General features: G+C 39.2%; 1 protein-coding gene and 1 non-coding gene across 3 annotated transcripts in view; one reads left to right on the top strand and one right to left on the bottom strand.

Moving 5' to 3' along the window:
• ASXL2 (ASXL transcriptional regulator 2) overlaps nucleotides 1-12,462 on the top strand; it is a 119,893-nt gene that overhangs the window by 9,435 nt on the left and 97,996 nt on the right. The window lies entirely within an intron of this gene.
• Nucleotides 3,050-3,179, bottom strand: LOC122704170. The gene has a single exon (XR_006343785.1). It is a non-coding gene; the product is annotated as a small nucleolar RNA SNORA33 (small nucleolar RNA).

Raw genomic sequence — 12,462 nt, 5'->3', positions numbered from 1 at the left:
TTACCTTTGAGTCTTGTGAAGTATAGTAAAAGATAAAGCTAGAAAAGACAATCTGGGATCCAAATGTGGAGAGTTGTAGAAGTTGAACTTACAGATATTTTTGTTCTAGTAGTTGTAATGTTTTTCTGCAGGTGACAACATCATTGTCTGTGTTTGGGGCCATTTTTGGGGTGTATTGTAGAGAGCTGAAAAGTCTAGCTACAGAGAGGTTTTCAGGGTTAGAGTAGGGCTCTCTTGAATTAAAAGGATGAATAGGGGTATACATTTCCCCCCCCCCCCATCAATGTTTCTTATTTTATACCTATTCCTTGTACACCTCTCACGCTTACAGGTCTCCAACAGAAGCCTATACTTAAGTTCTGGCAGTCTCCTGAAATCTTCACCTATCTAGGAGGTTCTGGCATGTTCTTCAACACAACAGAATTGAATGATTCTTGAGAGGGAAAAAAGAAAGCAAACTCTTTTCCCCACTTCATTCTAGCTCATGTTGATTTTTCTTTTCTCTGAATTCTTTTTTTTTCTTTTTAATTTATGCATTTATTTGGCTGCACCAGGTCTTAGTTGCAGCATGTGGGATCTAGTTCCCTGACCAGGGATCGAACCTGGGCCCCCTGCACTGGGAGCTCAGAGTCTTAACCACTGGACCAGCAGGGAAGTCCCTTTTCTCTGAATTCTTACGCCACTATTCTTCCCATTCCACGATCGTCTGTGCAGCTGGTCTTCTGGGTGCTTGAGGCGGCAGACTCAGTCAGGAGTCTGTGTTGCACAGCTCCAGGGGGAGCCGTTCACATTCGCATACTGTATTTTACGTGACTGTTGCTTTCTAGAGTTGTGCATCGCAGTGACTCTGGGTTCCATGATGCTTTTTGTGAAAACATCATTAAATATTAATTTATTTGGACTTCGCTGGTGGTGCAGTGTATAGGAGTCTGCCTGCCAATGCAGGGAACGTGGGTTTGCTCCCTGGTCTGGGAAGATTCCACATGCTGCGAAGTGAATAAGCCTGGGTACTGCACCTGCTGAGCCCACATGCTGCAACTACTGAAGCCCATGCACTAGAGCCAGTGCTCCCCAACAAGAGAAGCCATGGCAATGAGAAGCTCATGCACTGCAACTAGAGAAAGCCCATAAGCAGCAAAAAGAAAATAGTTTAAAAAATACTGGTGTAGTTCAGTTCAGTTCAGTCACTCAGTAGTGTCTGACTGGTGTATTTATTTCTGATCAAATTTAAGAATATTTTTGCTAGGAGAAAACCTATTATAGGTTTGTGATAGAAAAGTCACACCTTGAGAATAGATGGGTGGGCAGCAAGAAGGGCAGCTTTTCTAGTCTTTTTAGTATTGGGTTTGCTTCATGTGTATTTCCCAAGTCTGTTTCCTGGCAGACAGAGGTGGTAGCAAATGTCAGAGGTTTGATGAAAGTGTTTCCTGTTAGCTGTATGGTTTTTTGTGAATGCTTTACTTTTTAGATTTTATAATATGGTGGATTACATTGATATTTCAAATTTTGAATTGGCCTTACTTTGCTGGGGAAAGAAACCTTACCTGGTTGTGTATTACACTTTATATATATTGCTGGGTTTGTTGAGGACATTTATGGTTATGTTCATAAGGGATATTAGTCTGTAGCTTTCTTGTGTTATTTATGTCTGGCTTTGGTATCAGGATAGTGTTGACCTCATAAAAAAGGAAATCTTCCTACTTTGTTTCCTGAGAGAGATTACAATTGATCCTCACTATTCGTGGATTCAATACAGTTGACCCTTTAACATTTTGGGTGTTAGGGGTGCCAACCCTCTGTACAGTCGAAAATCCTCAAGTGACCTGTAGGCAACCCTCCATATCTATAGCTCCTCATCCACAGATTGAACCAACCTTGAATTCTGTAATACTGTAGTTTTTACTGTTGAAAAAAATTCCTTGTATAGGTGGACCTGTGCAGTTAAACCTGTGTTGTTTTAGGGTCAGCTGTATTTGTGGATTCACCTGCTTGCTAAAATTTACTCCTCATCCCAAAATCAATACGTGGCACTCTTGTCTATTCATGGACATTGGCTGAGTGGCAAAACATTTGTCACCTGATGCTGAGATCTCTGCTGAAGTCAAACAAGGTGATGCTGTGCCTTCTTGTTTCAGCTCTCATAGTGAAAAATGTTCCTTATGGTGGTCTATTTAGTGTCATGGTGTTTGCATTTTTGTGCTTTTTGTTAGTCCTCTCACTATTTAAAATGGCTTCCAAGTGTAGTACTGAAGTGCTGTCTAGCATTCATTCTTAAATGCAAGGAAACTGTGTGCCTTATGGAGAAAACACCTGTGTTACATAAGCTTTGTTTAGGTGTGAGTTACAGTCCTTTTGGCCATGAGTTCAAAGTCAGTGAGTCAGTAATATGTATTAAATAAGATACCTCTAAACAGAAACACATGTAAAACAAGGTTATGTTGACAAATATGACCAGAGGCTTGTAGGAACTTTGTATTTTACTTAGGAGCAGTGGATCAGTATTTGCTAATTTAACATTCATGGTGACTTTATAGAACATAACTATTGTGAATAATGAGAATGGACTGTGTGTAGAACTGGTGTTATTTCTTCTTTAAATGTTTGATGGAATTAACTAGTGAAGCATTCTGGGGTCTGGAGATTTCTTTGTGGGAGCATTTTAACTATGAATTCATTTTCTACTATAATTATAGAACTATTCAGATTACCTGTGTCATCTTGTGTAAGCTTTAGTCGTTTGCGGTTTTCCAGGAATTGGTTCATTTCATTTAAGTTGTTGAGTTTATGTCTGTAGAGTTGTTGGTAGTATTATTGTTTGCCGTCCGTAGTAATATATCCCCTATTTATTCTTGATACTGGTTATTTGTCCCCCCCCTCCCCCTTTTTTTTTTGCTAGAGATTTATCAGTTTTTTTTTTTTTAAACAAATGTGATTTTACTAAAATTTACAAACTCCCAAGTTGTTAGCACTACTAGTTACAGTGAAGCTTTACAAAAAAACAAAAACAAAACACAGCACATCTTATGAAGTATTCCCCACCATTAAAATGCCTTGTAGCCATTTTCAGGGATCTTAATGACTTCAATGTCTTTAAGGCTCATAAATGGCTTTCCTATTGCCAGCATTTTCTAAATTTCTGCAGAAACACATTCAGGTAAGCAGATTTTTTTGGCTGGCTTGAGGTTTGTCAGTTTTTAAAAATCAATTGAAAGAACCAGCTTTTGGTTTCTTTAATCTTTCTCTCTTTTTTTGTTTTTGGTCTCATTGATATTCATTATCTTTATTATTAGTAGTAGTCATTTTTCATTCTTCCCCCACTGTCCTCAGCCTCTGGTAACCACTAATCCTTCTGTGTCTTGGGTTTGCCTGTTCTGGACAGTCCATATAGATGCAGTCCTACAACATGTGGCCGTTTGTGTCTCACTTTTTTCACTTAGTATAATGTTTTCAGAGTTCATCCATATTATAGTGTGCATCCTTTTTTGTGGCTGAATAATATTCCCTCATGGCTACACCACCTTTTATTTATCTCTTTATCAGTTGATGGATATTTGGATTGTTTACACTTTTGGCTATTATGAATAATGCTGCAGTGAATGTTTTGTGTACAACTTTTTGTGTCAACAAATGTTTTAATTCTTTCTGGTATGTAGGAGGGGAATTGCTAGGCCATATGTTAACTCTGTGTTTAACTTTTTGAGGAATTGAGTTATTTGTCTTTTGTTGATTTCTAAGAATTCTTCATATACTGCATCAGTTCAATTGCTCAGTCATGTCCGACTCTTTGTGACCCCATGGACTGCAGCATGCTAGGCTTACCTGTCCTTCACCATCTCCCAGAGCTTGCTTGAACTCATGTCCATTGAGTCAGTGATGCCATCCAACCATCTCATCCTTTGTCACCCTCTTCTCCTCGTGCCTTCAATCTTTCCCAGCATCACGTGTCTTTCCAATGAGTTGGCTCTTAACATCAGGTGGCCAAAGTATTGGAGCTTCAGCATCAGTCCTTCCAATGAATATTCAGGATTGATGTCCTTTAGGATTGACTGGTTTGATCTCCTTTCAGTCCAAGGGACTCTCAAGAGTCTTCTCCAACACCACGGTTCAAGAGCATCAATTCTTCGGCACTCAGCCTTCTTTATGGTCAACTCTCACATCCATACGTGATTACAGGAAAACCATAGCTTTGACTATACTGCATACATGTACCTTATCAGACACATCATTTGCCAATATTGTCTCTGTTTTGTGGGTTCTTTCACTTTTTTTAAGAAATGGTCTTTAAAAACATTTTAATCAATCCCTTATTAGACTGCCCTGGGTCCTGGTTACCGCATGCGGGATCTGTAGTTGCGGCGCGTGAACTCTTCGCCGGGGCATGTGGGGTCTGGTTCCCTAACCGGGATCCCTGCGTTAGGAGCTCGGAGTCTAGCCGCCGGCCCGCCAGGAAAGTCCCTTTACTCTCCTGATATGTCCTTTAGCACACAAATCTTTTTCTTTAAGTATTTTAACTTTTATGCATTCATTTTTGACCGTGCTGGATCTTCATTGCTATGCAGGCTTTTCTCTAGTTGTGGCAAGCAGGGGCTGCTTTCCAGTTGCGGTGTGCTGGCTTCTTACCGCGAGGGCTGCTGCTTCTGTTGTGGCTTCTTCTGTCGTGAGGGCTGCTTCTGTTGTGGAGCACAGGCTCTAGGCGCACAGGCTTCAGTAGCCGGGGGACGCAGGCTGTAGAGCGCAGGCTCAATAGCCGTGACTCGTGGGCTTAGTTGCTCTGCAGCCTGTGGGCTCTTTCCAGATCAGGGATCGAACCTGAGTCTCCTGCATTGACAGGCGGGTTCTTTACCACTAAGCCATCAGAGAATCCCCTGGAAGCTGACTTTTGACCAAACATTTGAAAGAGATAAAGGAGCAAGCTTTGCAGATGGTCGGGGAAAGAGCATTCTACGGAGGGGGAGCAGTCGGTATGAGGACTCTGAGGCAGGAATGTGTCATCTTGGTCTAGCAACTATGAGGAGGCCAGTGTAGCTGAAGTAATGTGACTGAGGAAGAGAGATGTAGGAGTTGAACTGGGGAGGCAGCGTGTTCAGTACTCGGGCTATACTCCATTTCCTAGAATTCAGGGTAGATTTTCCTGTCTTCTTGTTCCGGTTTACTGTCCAGCTCCTCTCATACCAAATGTCCTCTGGAGTAACTTTGGGTTGGCATTGGCCTGTGGAAGGTAACGTTCTTCTGTGACAGATGATGGCCAAGGTTTCAACAAAAAAAATCTGTAAAGTCCTTCAGAGGCTTTCAGAAAATTATGACTTTTCACAAAAAAAAAAAGTTTTAATACAGACATTATTCAGGATATATCAGCTTCCTGGTTTTTTCAGTGTTCTTCATGCTTTATTTCTATAGTAAATTACTTCTGTCTGTATTATGGCAACTAGAATCTATATGTCTGTTGGATCAGGTATTGTTGGATTTGTTGTCTCACTTCCCTTCTGATAGTGGTTTTACTGTTAAAATATTGAACATCTACCATGTATATAGTAGAAATAATGCTAACTAACTCATATTGAAACCTTTTAACAAATAGGCCAAAAAGAAAAGGAAAATAAGCTAATTTTACTAAGCAATCGTGTATATAAATTATAAATACAGCAATATAATAAAACAACACACCACGATTAATCAGAATTTATTCCAGGAATGAAAGTTCCTTTTGTTATTAGGAAATTATTAATTTATCAAATTATTAGGTTAAAAATGAGAAACTGTATGTAGAGATGGTACTTGCCCAGCTCTCTAAGCAAGGATTTTATTTTCTAGACCCCCTGTATCTAGGTGGTACCAAGTGACTGTTTTTGCAGGGAAGTGTGAGCAGGAGTAGTGTGTCACTTCTGGGTCAAGGTATTTAAGAGCAGGGTGTGCCCGCTGAATAGGAATCAGGTGCACTGAACTGTTAATAATACTTTCACAGCTGAATAACTGTTTATAACTTAATAATAACTTGTATTATGTTACGCTAGTGACATTTTGGGGTTTGGTATAGCACCTAGTGTTACCTCACAGGTATGAGCTATATGATTATCTCACATGTTAAAAAAGCAGTTATTTAAATTCAGTGTCTGTTCAAAACCTTTTGATTATATATACACATACCCAGGACGGTAAACGTAATTAGAATTTCTTTCTGTGTATGGATGACTTAAATATAATTTACTCTCTGTTTGGCTTACTTAAATTTATTTTCCTTCTAAAACAGCAGTCTTGGGAATAGTGGAAATAAAACTCAGCATATTGCCCTTTAAAAAAAAAAAAAAGAGGACATACCAAAACTTCCATTACCTGACTGCTTTTGGGGTTTTTTTGTTTGTTTTTTGAGTTTGGGCAGAAAGATATTTTTATAACGTAAAGGATATTTCAACCTAGTAGCCAACATCACAATGATAGTGAAACACTAGAGATAAACATATGGAAAAATGAAAGATAGGACAAGAAAACTTGATTTCATTATTTTCTTTAGCATTGTTTTAGTTGTTGTAGCCAGTGTAGTTAGGCGTGAAAAATAAATGAAGTGCAAACTAAAATTAAAAGAAAAAAGTTGTTATTTACAGATACTATGACTGCTTTTTTATTAGCAATCCCAAAAGTATCAACTAAAAAATCTAGGTAAGAGTTCAAAAAGATGATTGTTAAAGTAAATATATAAGTAGAGTTCCTATATACCAATAATTGGGCTTCCTAGGTGGTGCTAAGTGGTAAAGAACCTGGCTGGCAATGCAGGAGGTGAAAGGTGCTGTTTTGATCCCTGGGTCAACACGATCCCCTGAAGAAAGAAATGGCAACCCACTCTAATATTTTGCCTGGAGAATCCCATGTACAGGGGAGCCTGGCAGGCTGCAGTTCATAGGCTTGCAAAGAGTCAGACACAACTGAAGTGTCTATGCATGCACACACAAAGTTGAATAAGGAGTGTATAGGATCTAGGTGAAGAAAATACAAAATCCTGGGAAAGGATGGAGAATAGACTTGAAAAATCGAAGAGAGTGAATTTGCACCTATATTGGAAGAATCAATATAATAAAGAGATTTTAATTCTTGTCAAATAAATTTATCAACTTAAAGCAATTCCACTCTGACAAAACAAACCTTATCTGGGTTAGACTAAGAATATATATTTTTTAAAGAAGTTTCAGTTCAGTTCAGTCGCTCAGTCATGTCCGGCTCTTTGTGACCCCAGGAATCACAGCATGTCAGACCTCCCTGTCCATCACCAACTCCCGGAGTTTACTCAAATTCATGTCCATCAAGTCGGTGATGCCATCCAGCCATCTCATCCTCTGTCGTCCCCTTCTCCTCCTGCCCCCATCCCTCCCAGCATCAGGGTCTTTTCCAGTGAGTCAACTCTTTGCATGAGGTGGCAAAGTATTGGAGTTTCAGCTTCAGCATCAGTCTTTCCAATGAACACCCAGGACTGATCTCCCCTAGGATGGACTGGTTGGATCTCCTTGCAGTCCAAGGGACTCTCAAGAGTCTTCTCCAACACCACAGTTCAAAAGCATCAATTTTTCAGCACTCAGCTTTCTTCACAGTCCAACTCTCACATCCATACATGACCACTGGAAAAACCATAGCCTTGACCAGACAGACCTTTGTTGGCAGAGTAATGTCTCTGCTTTTCAATATGCTGTCTAGGTTGGTCATAACTTTACTTCCAAGGAGTAAGCGTTTTTTAATTTCATGGCTGAAATCACCATCTGCAGTGATTTTGGAACCCAAAAAAATAAAGTCTGACACTGTTTCCACTGTTTCCCCATCTATTTCCCATGAGGTGATGGAACCAGATGCCATGATCTTAGTTTTCTGAATGTTAAGCTTTAAGCCAACTTTTTCACTCTCCTCTTTCACTTTCATCAAGAGGCTTTTTAGTTCCTCTTCACTTTCTGCCATAAGGGTGGTGTCATCTGCATATCTGAGGTTATTGATATTTCTCCTGGCAATCTTGATTCCAGCTTGTGCTTCTTCCAGCCCAGTGTTTCTCATGATGTACTCTGCATATAAGTTAAATAAGCAGGGTGACAATATGCAGCCTTGACATACTCCTTTTCCTATTTGGAACCAGTCTGTTGTTCCATGTCCAGTTCTAACTGTTGATTCCTGACCTGCATATAGGATCTATAGAGCTGTATAAATGTATATGTTTACAAAACAGGTAATGGGTGTTTAAGGGTATAAAGAATTTACATATCTAACACTCTTTCCAGTAGAAAACAGTGATAATGGTTTCTAAGATAACTTTCTTCACATATGTATAACACCCCCCTACTTGGGTAAGGAGTTAAATGACATTTACAATTCTGCAACTTGCACTTTTCACTTGATAATGTCTAAATGTCTCTGCATGTCTGCACATAGAGTGTTGCGTTGTTCTTTTTCTTTACATTATTTCATTAAGAAAAAATTAAAACACACAGCAGATTTGAATTTTACCCACCGTATACCCACCACCTAGATTCTACCCACTAACATTACCTATCCACATTGCTCCTTTATAAAATGTGGTAAAATGCACTTAAGATTTACCATTTTGATGATTTTAAACTATACATTGTTAAGTATATGCCTGTTGTTGTGAATAGACTGTAGAACTTTTTCATCTTGCAGAACTTAAACAACTCATCAGCCCTCCCCTTCCCATAGTTCCTGACAGCTGTGTGTGTTAGTCAGTCAGTAGTGTCTGACTCTTTGTGACTCCACAGACAGTAGCCCACCAGGCTCCTCTCCTCCATGGAATTCTCCCGGCAAGACTACTAGATGGGTTGCTATTCCCTTCTCCAGGGGTTCTTCACTATTTTACTTTGAATTTCTTTGAGTATCTTACCTCATATAAGTGGCATCATGCAGTGTTTGTCTTTTTATGACTGGCTTATTTCATTTAGTGTAATGTCCTCAAGGTTCATTGTGTTATAGCATGTTTCAGAATTTCCATTTTAAGGCTGAGTAATTGCATTGTATGTGTATGCCACATTTTAAAATACATTCATTTGTTGATGGACATTTGGTTTCCGCCTTTTAGCTATTTTGTAATACTGCTGTGAGCATGAGTATACACAGATCTCTTTGAGATCCTGTGTTTGATTTTTTGGATATATAACCAGAAGTGATATTGCCAGATCATAGAATAATTCTGTATTTAGTCTTTTGAGAGGAACCACCATATTATTTTCCATAGCTGCTGCACCATCTTACATTCCCATTAGCAAAGCACAAGAGTTCCAATTTCTCGACATCCTTGCCAACAGTTGTTATTTCCTGTTGTGGTTTTTTTTTCATACCAGCCATCTTAGTGGGTGTGATGACATCTTATTGTGATTTTGACTTGCATTTCCCTAATGATTAGTGATTATTTTTATATGCTTCTTGGCGATTAGTATATCTTCTTTGGAGAAGTGTTTTATTCATGTCCTTTGCCCATTTTTAAATTGTTTTTTCTATTGAATTGTAGGAGTTCTTTATATATTGAATATTAACCCCTTAAAATATTTTCTCCCATTCTGAAGATTGCCTTTCAGTGTTGATTGTATCCCTAGATGCAGAAGAGTTCTAAGTTTTGACGTAGTTCACCTTACCTATGTGTGTTGGCTGTGCTTTTGGTGTCCACATTGCTTTTCTTTGATGGTGGCATAGATGATTATTTGGCTCCTCAGCAATCTATTTTATTACTTACTAGAATTGAGGTAATTTTTAGCTTCATGATACTACAAACATGGCTTTCTAATAAATTTTGTTGTACATATTTATGTACTTGGAAGAGTATAATCTTCAAATTAATGTTTATATCTGGGAATTGTCAGGACAAAGGTGTAGCCATCCAAGCCTCGAGAGTGCCATATTGTTTCTGAAGAGCCGTTCCTTCTGCAGCGCTGGCTGACTGCCTCCTCCATGTGCCCTGTCCCATGCTGAACTTTCAGTCCTTTTCATCTCTGCCTATTTAGTGGGTGGAAAAAGTATGGTTTTGATTTCAATTTCTATATTTAGATTTGTATGGCTGTGGTTGAACATCTTTTTAGGTATTTACTAACCACTTGTATTTCTGTTTCTCTAAACTGTCTTTGTTGCCAGTTTTTTTTTGAATTGGTGTTTTTCTTCTTGATTTATAGCACCTTTCTCTGTATGTGATATGTTTCCCAGTTTTTTCAACTAGTTTTCCTTTCAGTTCAGTTCAGTCACTCAAGTCGTGTCTGACTCTTTGCAACCCCATGGACTGCAGCACACCAGGCTTCCCTGTCCATCACCAACTCCTGGAGTTTTCTCATGTTCATGTCCACTGAGTCGGTGATGCCATCCAACCATCTCATTCTCTGTTGTCCCCTTCTCCTCCTGCCTTCAATCTTTCCCAGCATCAGAGGCTTTTCCAATGAGTCAGTTCTTCACATCAGGTGGCCAAAGTAGAGTGTTATCCTCCCATGGTCAGTCAGTGACCATGTTACAAATCAATGATGCTTCAGCGTCAGTCCTTCCAATGGATATTCAGGACTGATTTCCTTTAGGATTGATTGGTTTGATCTCCTTGTAGTCCAAGGGACTCTCAAGAGTGTTCTCCAGCACCACAGTTCAAAAGCATCAATTCTTCTGTGCTCAGCTTTCTTTATGGTCCAACTCTCACATCCATACATGACTACTGGAAAACCAAAGCTTTGACTAGACAGACCTTTGTTGGCAAAGTAACGTCTCTGCTTTTTAATACGCTGTCTAGGTCGGTCAGAGCTTTAGACTCTGCTTATAGGTTGTGTGTGTGTGCTTGTGTGTGCATGTGTGTATAGGCAGTACCGAGTTTTTCATTTTATAGAATGTAAGTCCATTTGGTAAGATTTTTTCTCATATTGCTCTGGGTTTTGTGTCATTCTTTGGAAAGCATACTTAAGAAAAGCAGAATCCATAAAAGATAAGATTTTACCACATAAAAATGAAAAAAATCTTTCTGGATTAGAATAATATTTGCACATGATAGAAAATATGGGGAGGGTAAAAAGGGAAAAAAAAATTACCCACAGTCCAGTGGCAGTTACCATTGGTATTTCAGCTTAATTTTTTCCCAGTTTTTCCCCAACTTAACCTCGTTTCAGTTTGTGGAGAGTCATTGGTTTGTAACTTGGTCACTGACCTGGGGCGGCTAACACTTTACTCATGGATTGTGGAGGAATGGAGATCTGCCTCTTATTTCTTGCTTGAACTCTAGCACAGTTCACTAGCCCTCCTGTTGACTAGTAAGGAGTAGAAGGGCAGAAGCTAGAGCAGGGAGTGTTGGTGTTAGAAGGTCATCATGATGAGAGTCAGAAATCTGTTTATATGAAAGTGACTACAAGTTAAAATTTCTTTCCCTTCTATTGTACAACTTTTCTTCACTATTTAGTAAAGTTCTCTTTTCATAGTACCTGCGGAGTTTTTTTCTTTTACACTGTGCAAAGGCAGAAAAAGGGTATTTTAATCCTTTGAACCAGAGTTTTATTTGTTTTGTGTGTGTTTGTGTGTGTGTTTTTGCTATACCTGGTGACTTGCGGCATCTTAGTTCTTTGACCAGGGATTGAACCTGGGCTCTGGTAGTGAGAGCACCAAGTTCTTGCATTGAACCGCTAGGGAATTTTATTATTTTAGTTTTTCTAACGTATGGTCTTATTGCATAACAATAAGAAAATGTTTGAACACTTCATGCATACTAAGTCACTTCGGTTGTGTCCAACTGTTTGCGACCCTATGGACTGTAGCCCGCCAGGGTCTTTTGTCCATGGAATTCTCCAGGCAGTACTGGAGTGGGTTGCCATTTCCTCCTCCAGGGGCATCTTCCCAACCCAGAGATCAAACCTGATTCTCTTACATTGGCAGTTGAGTTCTTTACCACTAGTGCTACCTGGGAAACCCTGAACTCTTGATGGTTTTTGTAATTAATGAGGTTTCCTAATAAATAGGCAATTTTTTTTAACAATTCCATTAGTGATTGGGAGAAAAAGAACTGTTGGAGAGTTTGATGTATCTTTGAAATCACCCTTACTGGTTTTATTATTCATATACTCCTATTTCTGTCTTATAATCATAAATGAGAGCTGTAGTGGATGGAAGGTTGGGATAAGAGATGCACCCTAACTTTAATTAGGATCTATGATTGCTGTCCCAATTCCGTTTTTTAGTGAATGGTTTAGCCCACTTCATTTTATTGGACACTTTTTTGAAGGATGGCCTAACAACCCTAGAATTTGGAACTTACTTTTTAGCTGAGATACAGAGTCCTTTTACTGAAATTCTTCTGTGATAGTAACACATTATATTTGCAGAGTGATACTACCTGCATTGATTTCCTCCTCTTGTTCCTTCTCCTTTGTTGGCTGAACCCTGTATGAAATCTTGATCCTCCAATGTGGACAAGAGTTGGGCAAATTAGAAATATAAACAAAGGAAAATTATACATCTTGAGCTGATAGA

The sequence above is a fragment of the Cervus elaphus genome, chromosome 11 (genome assembly GCF_910594005.1).
Source record: "Cervus elaphus chromosome 11, mCerEla1.1, whole genome shotgun sequence".
In the NCBI taxonomy this organism is placed as follows: domain Eukaryota; kingdom Metazoa; phylum Chordata; class Mammalia; order Artiodactyla; family Cervidae; genus Cervus; species Cervus elaphus.
Note: the sequence above shows the minus strand (reverse complement) of the source record. Positions and strands in the feature narration are given on the sequence as shown.